Source organism: Bos indicus x Bos taurus, chromosome 26 (genome assembly GCF_003369695.1).
Source record: "Bos indicus x Bos taurus breed Angus x Brahman F1 hybrid chromosome 26, Bos_hybrid_MaternalHap_v2.0, whole genome shotgun sequence".
NCBI classification, from domain to species: domain Eukaryota; kingdom Metazoa; phylum Chordata; class Mammalia; order Artiodactyla; family Bovidae; genus Bos; species Bos indicus x Bos taurus.
The window spans coordinates 29,943,124-29,955,891 of NC_040101.1; positions in this window are offsets into that span (position 1 = coordinate 29,943,124).

Genomic DNA, 12,768 nt, shown 5'->3' on the forward strand with positions numbered 1-12,768 from the left:
GGCCGACTCAGCATGGCCAGACGCCTCTGGATTCTGGTTTCACTGCTCTCCTGGGGACATGTGTCCAAGCTGAGACTGCACGCTAGGGCTCTTGGTTAGTGTGTAACTGGGTGTGAACACTAGCTCCATACACACACATCTGCCTGCACCAGTAACACATGCAAACACAGAAGTGAGGCTATGAATGTGCTCTCACACTACTGCTTTAAATGTGGACATTTTTAGCCTCCTATGAACCCAACTTTGAGATACACATGCAGAGCACATTCATGTGGGTACACAGATGATCACCTTTCATGTTCAAACGTAACCTTGCACACTCAGACATACACTCAAGGTGGCTCCATCCCCCTGCCCTTTACCCTGACAATGCCCACCTCCAGTCTTCTTACTCCAAAGGAAAATGGCAAAAGGCTACGTATGTATGTCCAGGTCACAGAATCTGTGTTCTTTGTCTGAATGTAAGGTTGTGTATGTGTGCCTATGTGTGAATGGCAAAGAAAATTTACATGTATTTCTTTGCTTTGAACGTGGACATGTTTGCTGCCTACAAGGATATTGTAACTGTGTTTGTGTGTGTCTCTTGGAGTGTTGTGTGCCCCTGTGGTTGTGTGTGACTGAAAGTGTGTGGTGGGGGGTATGTGGGGGGGGGGTGAGTGCTATTTAAATAAAAAAGAAAGGAAGTGAATCAGGGTCGTTTCCATTTTAATTGTAAAACAGATAAGCACTAAACACTTTGAAAAAGTAAATGACTTGAGAATAATTACTCTCTATTACCCAGCGTCCCAGGGGGGCAGTTGGAGGAGCCCAGATGGCTACAAAAATGGGATTTAGCAGAAAATTGAAGACATTATTCACCGTAACACATTATCAATTACCTTCATATCAATTACAATAACCTTACATTAGCGAGGGGCCCCGAGACCCTCAAGCCCTGAGACTGTGGAATCACTGCAGGCCCGTGGGGGAGGGGTTGGGAGGAGGGGTAAGAGGATGGGAGGGGACTGGGAGGGTCTTGCTTCCATCTCTCTCTTGGAGATGCTGCTGGCTTAGGCCCTCACACCCCATTCCGGGTCTCTACTCCTCAAATTTTCCCCAGTCCCAGCACTCTAGGCTGGGGCTCGAATGGAAAATAATGAGTGGGAGCAGGTAGCGAGCTGAAGGGTGAAGGATTGAGAAGCTGATGGAGAGCTACAGAGGCCAAGAGGTGCAGGTGATAAGAGGCTGAGAAGTGAGGGAAATAAAGGGATGGGGGTGGCCTAAATAGGCCCGAGAAATCTAAGAGGCTGAGATTGAAAATCTGAAGGGGTAAGGGGGCTAAGATGCTGAAGAATTACCTTCTAGAAATTTTGCTTTTATTCTGTGGTCACTTTCTAGTCCATCCACCTCTCTTAGACTTAGGGCTTTTCTAGGCTTTCCCTTCTCCCATCTCCCCTCCCTGCCCACTGCAGTTTCTACTGGTTCTTTCCTCCCACCCCAAAGTCTCTTAGATGGAGTAGAATGGGAGGTGGTGTAGGGGGCCTCTTGAGAATGAGTTGCACAAGACATTCAAAACTGAAAGTCATGAGTCTTAGTCCCCTGCAGTACGAAGCACAGAAGTGAGATTAATGGAAAAACTTCCTAGAGTAAGACTCTGAGACTGAATCCATGTGTCTCCTCTGTGACCTGGGAATCAGTCAGTGGAGAAAGGAGCCGGAAGACCCTGCAAGGGCAGGCTCTGAGATAGAGTTAGAATGAAGAGTGCAGCCCTGATTTCTCCTTTATCTCCTCACTGGCACACACAGCACCCTTCACTGACGGGGGCGGGGGGCAGGGGAGGGGGGGAACCAGCCAAGCCAGTCCAGCCATGCGCCACATGTGGCCACTGAGTGCTTGAAACATGGCTAATCCCGATGGAAATGTATTGCAAACAAAAAATGCACACTGATTTTTAAAGAGTTAGTATTGATAAAAAAGGTAAAATGTCTCATTTTCACTTTAAAAATATTGGCTACATGCTAAGATGGTCTTATTTGAGCTATATTTTAAATATTTATTTAAATTGTAACTACATATTAATTTAAAACTTGATAAAATGAAATGAATTCATTTCATCTGTTTCTTTTAATGTTTTTTTAAAATATAGCCACTAGAAAAATTTAAATTGTGTATGTGGCCCACACACATTTTATTGATATTTCTGTTGGACGGAGTTAAGCTAAAGTTCCTGGGAAGGAAAGGGTTTGGGAGGAGAGCAATTCTGGGGGTCCCTCCCTGGGATTCACTTCAAAAGGGCCCTTTTTTTCCTAGAGGACAGGGCCCCCTAAGGAGCAGAACTTCTGAGATGGATTGAGGCAGGAATCTTTTCCTTTTCCTTTCTGAAACCTAACCCCCTAAATCAGCCATTTGGTTCAGGATTCCCAAGGAAACAGAAACCCATGTAGTCACAAGTTCCCACATCCAGTTCATCCCTTCTCAATGCCCATCCTCAACATGTACACACATATGTTCTGCCCATGCATACGTTCTGTGCTCACATGCTCATTTGGGCATTAACACGTTCTCCCACTGGGCATGCATATGTCCATCTCTCTCACAAGTGCACACACATTCCTTGCTCATATGCACACTCACATTCACACTGCTGTGCACGTGTTCTCGCACTTTCTGCCATGTGACAGCTTCACATGGACACGTGTGCATTCACACACTGCATCCTTGTAGACGTGTGCATCCCATTTCACACACATAGCAGGGCCAGGAGGGCAGGCTCGGGCAGAGTTGTCAGCTTGATTCATGGTGTGTGTGTGTGTCCAGGGGAGTGAGAGCTAATAGTGCCCCCCTCCCTCAGGCTGGGCCCAGAGGACTAATTGCTAGTAATGAGCTAAAAGGAGCTCAGAGCTGGCCTCAGGCACCGGATGAAGATGTTTCCAGAGACCAGCCAGAAGCTGTCCTGCTGTTTTGTTGATAGAAAATCCTTCTCCCCCAGCATCCCCTCTCTGTCTCTGTCGCCCCTCCTGGGCTCCCTCTGGTTCCCACAGCCTCTGAGAGGTCCAGCCATACCCCAACCCTGATTCTCCCATTAGCCTCTCTGCCTCCTCCTGAAGGTCCTACCCCATCACAGCATTTGCCCTCTCTCCTGCCCTCTTCTCTCTCCTCCCTGATGGGGACCTCCTAAGGTACCCACTGAATAGGAGACAGATTTCCAGAGGCTCCAAAGGTCAGATCTAGGGCTAATGGGAAAGGTTGCAAGGATCCTCATTGTAACTGGACCTGAGGAAAACCTTTCTGGTAATAAGGTCTGCCCAATAATAGAAGAGGACCGTGCTGAGCTCCCCATCGCTGAAGTATTCAACAACACTCACTGAGGATGCTGTAGAGAATACAATCCATGGGAAGGGAAGTTGCAGAGAATGACCCATGAGACCTCTTCCTGGGATTATTATTATAATTACTTATAAATTATTAATATAATTATTCACCAGTACTAATTATTATAGCCACCATAGGTCAAGTACCTATAAAATGCACGTACTTTACATTTTTAGCCGTCTCCATTCATCCTCACAAACATCTACCTGTAAAGTAGACATTATTATCCTCATTTTGCAGATGAATAAACTGAGGCTCAGAGAGGTCAAAGCAGGAGCCAGGGCCACATGGCCAGTCAGTTACAGAGCAAGGATTTGAATCAAGTGTGTCTTATCTTCATACTCATACAATTTCCACTAAAACTCTTTCATTCATTCTCTCAACAAACATTCATTCATCAAATAGAGAACCTCTGATTTAGCAAATAAAGACTAAAAGGGATCAGAGTCTTAAAGGGACCAAACTTAAAGGAATTTGGGGTTGGTGGCAACCAATGCCTCAGTTTAGAAACAGAAAAAGAAAAATCCTCGACAGAGATTCCCTCCACAATCCCCAAGTGGCTATATGTGTCTGGTGTGGGCAGGCATATCTCTGTGTATATGAAACCACCTGGGAACACACAAAGAACCAGCAGCCACAGGGGTCTTGGGGAGAACTGGAGGGCACGAAAGCCCAGTGCCATGCTTTGCCAGTCTGAGGGAGGGATCTGGGTCCAGGGAAACCCATCTCTCATATTGGCACATTAGTGTCATTCAACAAAGGCCAGGCAGGATCTGAGGGCCTTCTAAGCACACTTCATTCTCCTTTCTCCACCCTCAAGCAGATATTTGGAGCAGGGGGCGGGCAGAAGGGAGGGAAGGAAGGAGAGAAAAGGAGGGTCAGGTGCTGGAGTGGGACAGGGCAGGGGTGGCACCCAGAGATTTGGAGGCTGTTTATGATGCAAATATGTGTAAAAGCTTTGCATTGTCTCCCCTGAGAAAGGAGCCTAAAATTGAAGTCTAATTATAACGAATGATTGTTAATGAGTTGTCTAAACATAATAGATGGAAAGAATTAAACACCCAGAAGAAACAGGGTTTCATTAACACACAATAAAGAAACCACAAGTGGGGTGAACAGAGGCCCCCCCTTCATGGAAGACAACCCTTCTTTCCTTTCCCCCACGGATGGGGCTGGCAAGTGGGACCAAGACCAGGATCCCATAACTGGAAAACTTGGGACCATTAGGTGACCCTTATTGTTGAGGGCACCTGTCTACAAGGGTGGGCATTGTCCGGGCCCACACCTGCTTGGGTACACATGAGTGCCTGCCTTAGAAAGGCATGTCTGCCGCCCTGTAGACATTTAATCAAAGTAAGTGTTCTTCCTATGAGTGGACTCTAGTGGATGGTGGAAGGTGAAATCTCAGAGAGGGACATGGGGTCAAGAGCAACCTGTGGGCTTTGGTGGTCTTCCTGAAGCCAGCCTCCTGCCCCCCTCCACCACCTTTTGGCTCCCAGGGAGGGAAAACAAATGAGAAAGGACATGTACCACGTACACATGTGTACAACTCTGAAGGTCGAGCGTCAACCACACCCATCTGAACTCAGAAGGCCAGAGGGAGGAAGGACATCAGAGATCATCTGACCCAAACCAGCTGACCTAACACAGATGATGCCCCGTGAGGCCCAGAGAGGGAAGGTGACAATTCCAAGGTCACACAGTTCAGAGCTAGATCTCATACTAGTCCAGGGTGCTCTAGATTTTAAAGCATCCATTGCTCATGAATGCATGGCTTGGAGCAAGGCCACTCAAACAATAAGATAATGTTCTACATACACACATATTACACATAGGTAACACTGGGACTCTTCTGGGTAAGGTGTGAATGTTTAGGGGTTGTGAGGGAGGCAACAGGAGCCATATTTGTGTAGGGAGAGACTGGGCAATGCCAAGTAGTCCCAGGATGGCAAAATGTGCCAGAGCATACATACATATGGGTTATTGGAGGGCAGAACACAAGAGCTGGAGAGAGGGCTTTGATTGACAGGTTAATGAAGCGCTTTATACTGGTGGTATAACTGCAGAGGCAGGCTGTGAGAGGGCACACACACACACAAACATACACACCCTGATGCGAGCAACACCCAGCAGGGCAGAAGCCAGGCTGGCCAATCTCCAGAGTGATCTTCCGGAATCCAGAAGGATACCCTCTCTGCACCTTCACCCCTGACTTTCTTGTGGGTTTGGTGCAGTCCTGCAATTACATTGATTTAGTCCAGGTCATGCATGGATAGGGAGGTGAGGGAACTAACAGGACCTGGAATCCCTGGTTCTTTGTGCTCAGCGTTGAGGTGACCTCACCACAGAGGGAGTACAGACAAGGCTGAGACTCCCTCCAAGACTGAGTTCAAACACCCAGGCAGGCACCATAAGGATGAGGGTGAGGTGGGCTTGTGAGTTAAATTCTAGATGGACGCACAGGTCCTCACCCTATCGACCACCCACCCCAGACCAGACAGCCTACCCTCCCCCTACCTTCGCCCTTCTTTTGACCCCGCCCCCCTTGGAGCCAACACTGATTGGCTGCCATGCAGGCAGTGCCGGCCAACCAGCCCCCGCAGCGCCAAGAAAAGTTAATTTGGAGTTCTGGTCTCTTCCCAGGATGCATTTGGGCGGCCGCCCGTAATGAGATGCATAATTGCGGAGGCCTGCCAACAAAAGCAGGCTGGATTTAATTGAGTCAACGCATGGCCATTAATAATCTGACGGCAGTCCTCCCCCACCCTCACCCCACCCCCACCCGCCATCATCCAATGCTCTGCAGCCCCCACTGGGCACACTGGGCTCCCGTCCCAGGCTGGTCTCCTGTTCAGGGGGAAGCAGGTCTGACCATTCCCCAGCCTGCTCCAGTGCTAGAGAGGCTGAAGGGAGAACCCACTCTCCCCTAAACTATCTCATCATCATCCTGTCCACCTCTCCTGTATACCTTGGTTGGCACCTGTCTCCCATCAATCCCTTTCCCCAATTCAGTCATTAGATCAATATATCCTGAACTCCTATCATGTGCCAGGCACCGGGAACACAGCAGCTACTGCAGACACAAATCAACCTCTTAGAGCTTAGAGTCATCATTCAGTTGTCTTCTCACACCCTTTACATGAGCCTGACCCTTATACCTGTGCCCACACCCCCACACCCATGCTTGACTCTAGCCCTCACACACCTTCCCCACTTGCCTGCCCCCTACACTTGTCCTCATGCCCTTTTCCCATACCTATCCCTTTTATGTCTTATTCAGACACCTATCTACAATACAGCCTTTACCATAGTCCAGTCCCCAGCATCTATTCCCCCATACATGTCCCCAAATCTCCCGTTTATCTTCATACTCAAGAACTCTGTCCACACACACCCTCTCCCACACATCTGCTCCTCTCCTCTCACACCAGTAACTCTTGCGTGACTGCTTCACTGGTACCCTCTCCTTGCCACTTATCTCTTCCGCACCCTCCCCCCATTCCTCCCTTCCTCCCAGGCCCACAAACCTCAACCAAATCTCTCCAAGTGGTCCCATCTCCTAGAGCTGTTGCTGCGTCAGTAAAATGGGGATAGCATTAGTCAATGCCTCAAGGGATTGTTGAAGTGATTATTTCATGAGATAATCCAGGCAGAGGGCACCTGGGAGCACTCTCCAGTGGTGGTTGTTGACTCTTGCGGGGTGGAGATAATCTGATAAACTGCTCCACAATGAGCTTGGACTGCCCCAACCCCCAAGTGATCTCTTAAAATAATCTGCTTTTACCAGATTAGCCCGGAGTGGGCCTGACCTAATCCCAATGGCTGAAGCACAAATGGTCACAACCTAGGCAGTGACCAGCTTTTCATACCTCCTCAGGAAAGTGGGCTCCTTTGCATCCTTACCTGTTCCACACGAACCTGTTTATCCGTGGTTCCCCGGGGGTAATGGAGAGGCCTAGCATCCCCCAAAGTGGACAATGGGGCTTGTGGGAGGAGGGCACAGGGCACTACTCTTCTACCCACTCTCCCCTTTCAGTAAATCTCTGGTAGGGCAGGAGAGGTCAGTCTGAGGGTGGGGGTGGACTTTTGTGGGACCCTGGGAGGCAAAGTTCCTTACGAAAGGAGAAGAGGATTCTCCTTCCCATTCACTCCTCAGTTTCTCTGTAAGGCCAGAGGAGGCAAAAGAAGGGAAAAGAGCCACTACTTGGGGGAGAGGAGGTGGCACGGGGAGAGGTGGATCTGGAGCTCCATCCCGCTCCCCGCCCCGTTCCCACCCCTCCCCGCAAGCTTCCTTGGTTGGGGGCGGGCACTGCGGTTAGCTGTGGGTGCTTAGCAGAGGAAGATACCCTCCGCACCCCACCCCACCCCCGGCCCCCCTGAGCCTCTCTTCTCAATCCATCTGCCCGCTGGCTTCCGGGAGGAGGTGTCGGGAGGAGATGTCGGAGCTGCACTCGGCTGGGGCAACCGGCGGGCGCGCGCGCGCGGGCACGCGACTCCTCGGAGAATCCCCGTCACCGCCGAAATCGCCGAAATTGGCTGCAACTAGTAAAGATGCCAGGAATTTGCACCTTGCTCTGTGACCTAAAGCAAAAATGACATGAACATTGACAAATTTGACAAGGAAATTTGTGCAAAAAACAACTTCTATTTGGCTAGCCAAGCAGCAAATATGCCGGATGATACGCTTTATTAAGCAATCCATTTCTCAGCAATAGCGGCGCCATCTGCAAAGGTTACCGCGCATCAGGCTCGGCACAGAATTTCATCTGCGTCTGCAGTCGGGGCCGCACGCGGACACATTTTTCATGTACATGCGATTCCGGATGCAAATAGAATCCGTGATGAAGGAGGTGACCTTCTGGGCCGAGCCGCGCGCGCTAAAGTCACGCGAGAGCCCGCGGGGAGCGGGCGGGGCAGGAGACAGGGGGCCGGGGTGGGGGGTGGGGGGTGGGGGGTGGCTGGGGCTGAGGGTTGACCACAGAAGAGGGTATGAGAGGGGTCAGGGAACGGGGGTCTGTGGGGAAGGAATCATATATGGTAGCGCTTGGGGTCTGGAAGGGATTTAGGGGAGCCTCGGCCCAATCCTCTCACTTTACAGATGCGGAAACTGAGGCCCAGGACTGGAAGGGGCTTGGCCAAGGTCATACAGCCCAGGGATGGTAGGCCTGGAGCTGGGACCCGGTACCTTGATTCCCAGTCCGGTGTTGGCGCTGAGGGTTCTGAGCATAGTGAGTGAGAGTATGCCTGGGTTCAGGCAGTTTCACCACTGCTAACTGGATAGCCTTGAGCAAATTAATAAAGCTCTCTGTGCCTCAGTTTCCTGTTCTGTACAATGGAGATATGCTATTATCCACTATTAACAAATAAAGCTATTAGCTTTGTTATGAAGGACTGAGTTAATATGCATAAAGTGTTTGGAACAGCGCCTTTCAAGGAGTAAACTATAAAATCATTTGTTGATTAAGTATTGATAAATGTGTGTTTCTATCCTTCCTGGGCTGATGGGAGATGGAAGAGGGAAGCACAGAGGAAAGCTCCTGTTGAGGCAGAATGGGTGCAGATGGGGAGAAATGAGTGAGCTAGGACTCTTCTTACAGTGGAGTAGGGATGGATACCTCATCCCTCTCAAAGGGAAGTCCTCTGCTCCCTTCTCCCATCTCTTCATCTCCTCTATCACCCCATTTCCCTGGTCTTCCTTCTCCCCTCATGCACACAAATAAAGTACATCTTCATTTCTCACACCTAGTTCTGTTCACATATCATTTTCTGCTTGTCATCCATTGGGTCTTCAGGGTCTTTCTTGTAGGATCTCCTTTCATACTCGTGCCTTCAGATGTGCTCATTCCTTTGGGCTTTCAATTGGGTGAGGGGTCACTTAGGGAGGAGCTGTGCTTGTCACTGATGAAGCTACTCTATTGAAGTCTGTGTCTCCCACCACAAATGACCTCACTCCCACACCCTTGGTAACTTAATGCCTAGTCTCTGATTTGAGATAAAACTACTCTGGTCTACATGTTTCACCACCATTTGTCCTTTTCCTGAAGTCCCTTCCTCTCCTCCAAGCCAGGACAAATGTCCTGATGGCACCTATCAAAATCACTGTGATAAGTTTATTCTCTGGTGCCTGCACTCAACACACACAGTGGACCCCTGGGGAAGGTTTAAGCACCAGGCCCATCCTTTGGAACAGACAAGGTTTGCTGCTTACCAGGTCTGATTCCCTTGCGTTCCTCACAATGTCTCCCCACCACCACTGTGCAGTTTCTGAAACCACTGCAGTGTCTCACCAAGACCAATGAGAGAGGTTTGGAGTATGACAGCCTCAAAGTTGGGCTTCCCAATCTAACAATACAGTGACATTGAGTTAATCACTTAACCCCTGGAACCTCAATTTTCCCATCTGTAAAATGGGGGATATTAATAGTAATAACCTCCTTAGGTTATTGGATGGATATTCTGACATAAACATGTTAAAATCAACCAATAAGTAAATAAGTGACTTTTTTTCCTCCTCTTTACCTTTGGGCCCCCACCACCCACTCTGAGGGCTCCTTCATCTCCCCATTCCTTTGCTGCTCCAACCCCTATTAGGAGGAATGTTTCTTCCAAAGGGCCAGGTTTTCAATTGAAAGAAAATCCAGTCCTGCTACAAGTACTCACGTGGGCTCTGAGCCCGGATGACCGGATAGAAGTCAGAAGCTGTAATGTTTGTTGGTTTATTTAACCTTTATTGATGACCTACTATGAAGACCTCAGCTCCACTTCCTGAGGGTTGACTGAGGCTGCTCTCATTTATCCCTGTCTCGGAGATAGCTGCTGAGTACAGGTTAGTTCCATGAAGTGGTAGTTTTGGAGTGCCCTGCGTCCCTCCACGTACCCCTAAACTTGGTAGCCGAGAACTTGCCTAGGCAGGGAACCACTCTAAAACATTCGCAAGCCCAGAGAGGCCCAATTCGGGACCTTGACTTTCTTCTTCCGGTCTTCCAACTCCCTCTCCCCCAACTCCCTGTCCGGGGAGCGCGTCCAGCTTCAGAGGGTCCTCGACTGCCGGATGCAAGAGTTCCGAGGATCGGAGGTCGGCGAGCGCACCTCCCCAGGCTTGTGCGGAAGAAGTGCCCAGTGGTGCAAAACGACCCCCGAGTCCCCGGCAAGTTTCAGACCCAGCCTAGAGGCCTAAGGGGCGGGGCCTGGGTGAGGGGCGGAGCCAATCCCGGCTCTGCCCGCCCCTCCCTCCACGGCTCCGCCCCTCCCTTCCCTGCCCTAGCTGTCCGGCCCGCCCCTTCCCCGGCCCCGGCACGCTACAGTAATCCAGAATGTGTATTTCTGCAGATGATTAAATCAATACAATCCTGACAGGACTTGTTGGAACATGCTTCTTTATTTTGCGCAATTCCTTCCCCGCGTCGCCGGCATTTATCACCCGCTCGGCTGTCAGAGCCGAGATTGTGCGGGGCGAGGGCGGGGTGGGTGGGGGAGGTTCGCGCTGCGTCTGGTGCAGGGGCGGCCCTTAGGCTGGCGGAGCAGACCTGCGGCCCCCCTACACTAACACAGACAAACCAACTTAGGGGTCGAACTGCGCCCCCAACCACACACTGCCCGCGACCGGCTCCCCTACGGTCGGTTAGCAGGGGCGGGGAGCAGGAAGATTTGGGTTGGGGGAAGGAGGCAGGGGAGGCCGTCGAAACGGGGACCGAGGGCCTCAGGCCGCACACAAACTCCCCTTTACACGCTGAGCTCCTACTCGAGGTCACGGCACGGACGGACCGTGCTTCCGCGAATCCTCTCTTACCCTCTTCTGACCTCGGTCCTGGCAGCTGGGGACCCTCGACGGTGGGATGGGGGAGGATGGGGATCAGATCCTTGGCCCTACCCCAGGCTCGGGGAGGAGGGGAGAGAAGGCTGGGACGGAGGGAGACAAGGAGGAAGAAGAACAGGGGGATGATGAGAAGGAGGGAAGAGGAAGGTTGGAGGGCGAGGAAGAGGAGCGGGGGGGAGGAGGGTGAAGGGAGGAAGGCGAGGAGGAGGACGATGGGGAGGAAGGCTGCTGGCTGCGGCGGCGGCCGGTGACAGGTGCCTCGGCGGTGGCGGCCCTCGGCAGACGTGATTGCCGCCGTGGCTGCGCGCCGGAGCGTGACTTTACAACTAATCCTGTTTGTAAGTTATTATTTATCTTCAGGAAAGTTTGTCAAACTTGGGCTTTGATTTTTCGCCCTGATTTCCCTCTTGTGGCGCGCTCTCGCACGCGCTCCCATATAATTTATGACTGCCTCTGGTCCTGATGACAGATTATTAAAAGTAGAATTAGTTTTTCGCGCAGAATTTTTCCACTGGGAATTGGGAAGGCAGCGCTCTCCGCGGAAGGTCTCCGGCGAGGTCTCCATTACTAATAGAAGTTTTTTGATGGGGTGAGGAGACTAATGATTTGAATTTACTGTGGCAGCAGTCACGTGGGCGGGAAGGCATCAGCCGAAGAGACAAGAGGTTAACTTTCTCCCTGTGGAGAGGTTTATTGGATTGTTTAGCAGCAGAAGGATAATGTTTTTGTCATAGACTGCTGGTGCCGCGCTGCAGTGCGGTGGCCGCCAGCGCCGGGAGAGGGGAGAGAGGGGGAGAGGGGGAGCCGGGGAGACCGCGAGAGGCAGACAGACTGACGGACAAACCCGGGAGAAGAGGGAGTTACGGAGGGACACACGGAGACACGGGGAAGCAGGGCGAGTCAGGGAAGGAGTCGAGAGAGAAGGAGACGCAGAGTGACAGACAGAAAGAAAGACGAGAGCCCCAAGAAATACGACAGGGAAGGCGAGGCAGGATGGAGAGAAAGAGCAGGGGCAGAAACCCAGAGAAAAGGAGAGAGGGAGGGAGGGGTGCTGTCAGGTCCCAGCACTGAGAGGGGCGACTCAGCGGGGAGGACGAGGTCCCTGGGGACGTGCGATCCAGGCGCCCAGCCTTGGGTGGGGGCGGGGGTGGGGGATGATAGTGACCCCGGGGCCGGGCTGCCCTCATCCCACAGATGTGTTCGGGAATCCGGGGGCACAGGCCGCGCGGGCGCCCCCAGTCGGGCGGGGATAGGCCTGGCGGGTCCGGGGGGAGGGGGAGAGGGGGGCGGGGGCGCGCGGCGGCGGCGCGTTCACCTGGCCGTGCGCTCGGAACTTGTACTCCCAGCATGCCTCGACAACATGGGAACCGGAGGGGAGTCGCTGCGCAGCTGAGAGCCTCGGCTTAATCTTATGCACCATTAAGCACTCAGCAGCAAGCCCGTCCTGTTCATATACATCATCCACGCTTAATAAACATAATGATGACATAAGATGTAATTCTAGATGAATTTTCATTTTATAGGGAAATGGAGAATTCCTGTAGAAGGGAAAAAAAGTAAATTATCTGGGAAGTGCAAAATAAATGATGTTGCTCCCAGAG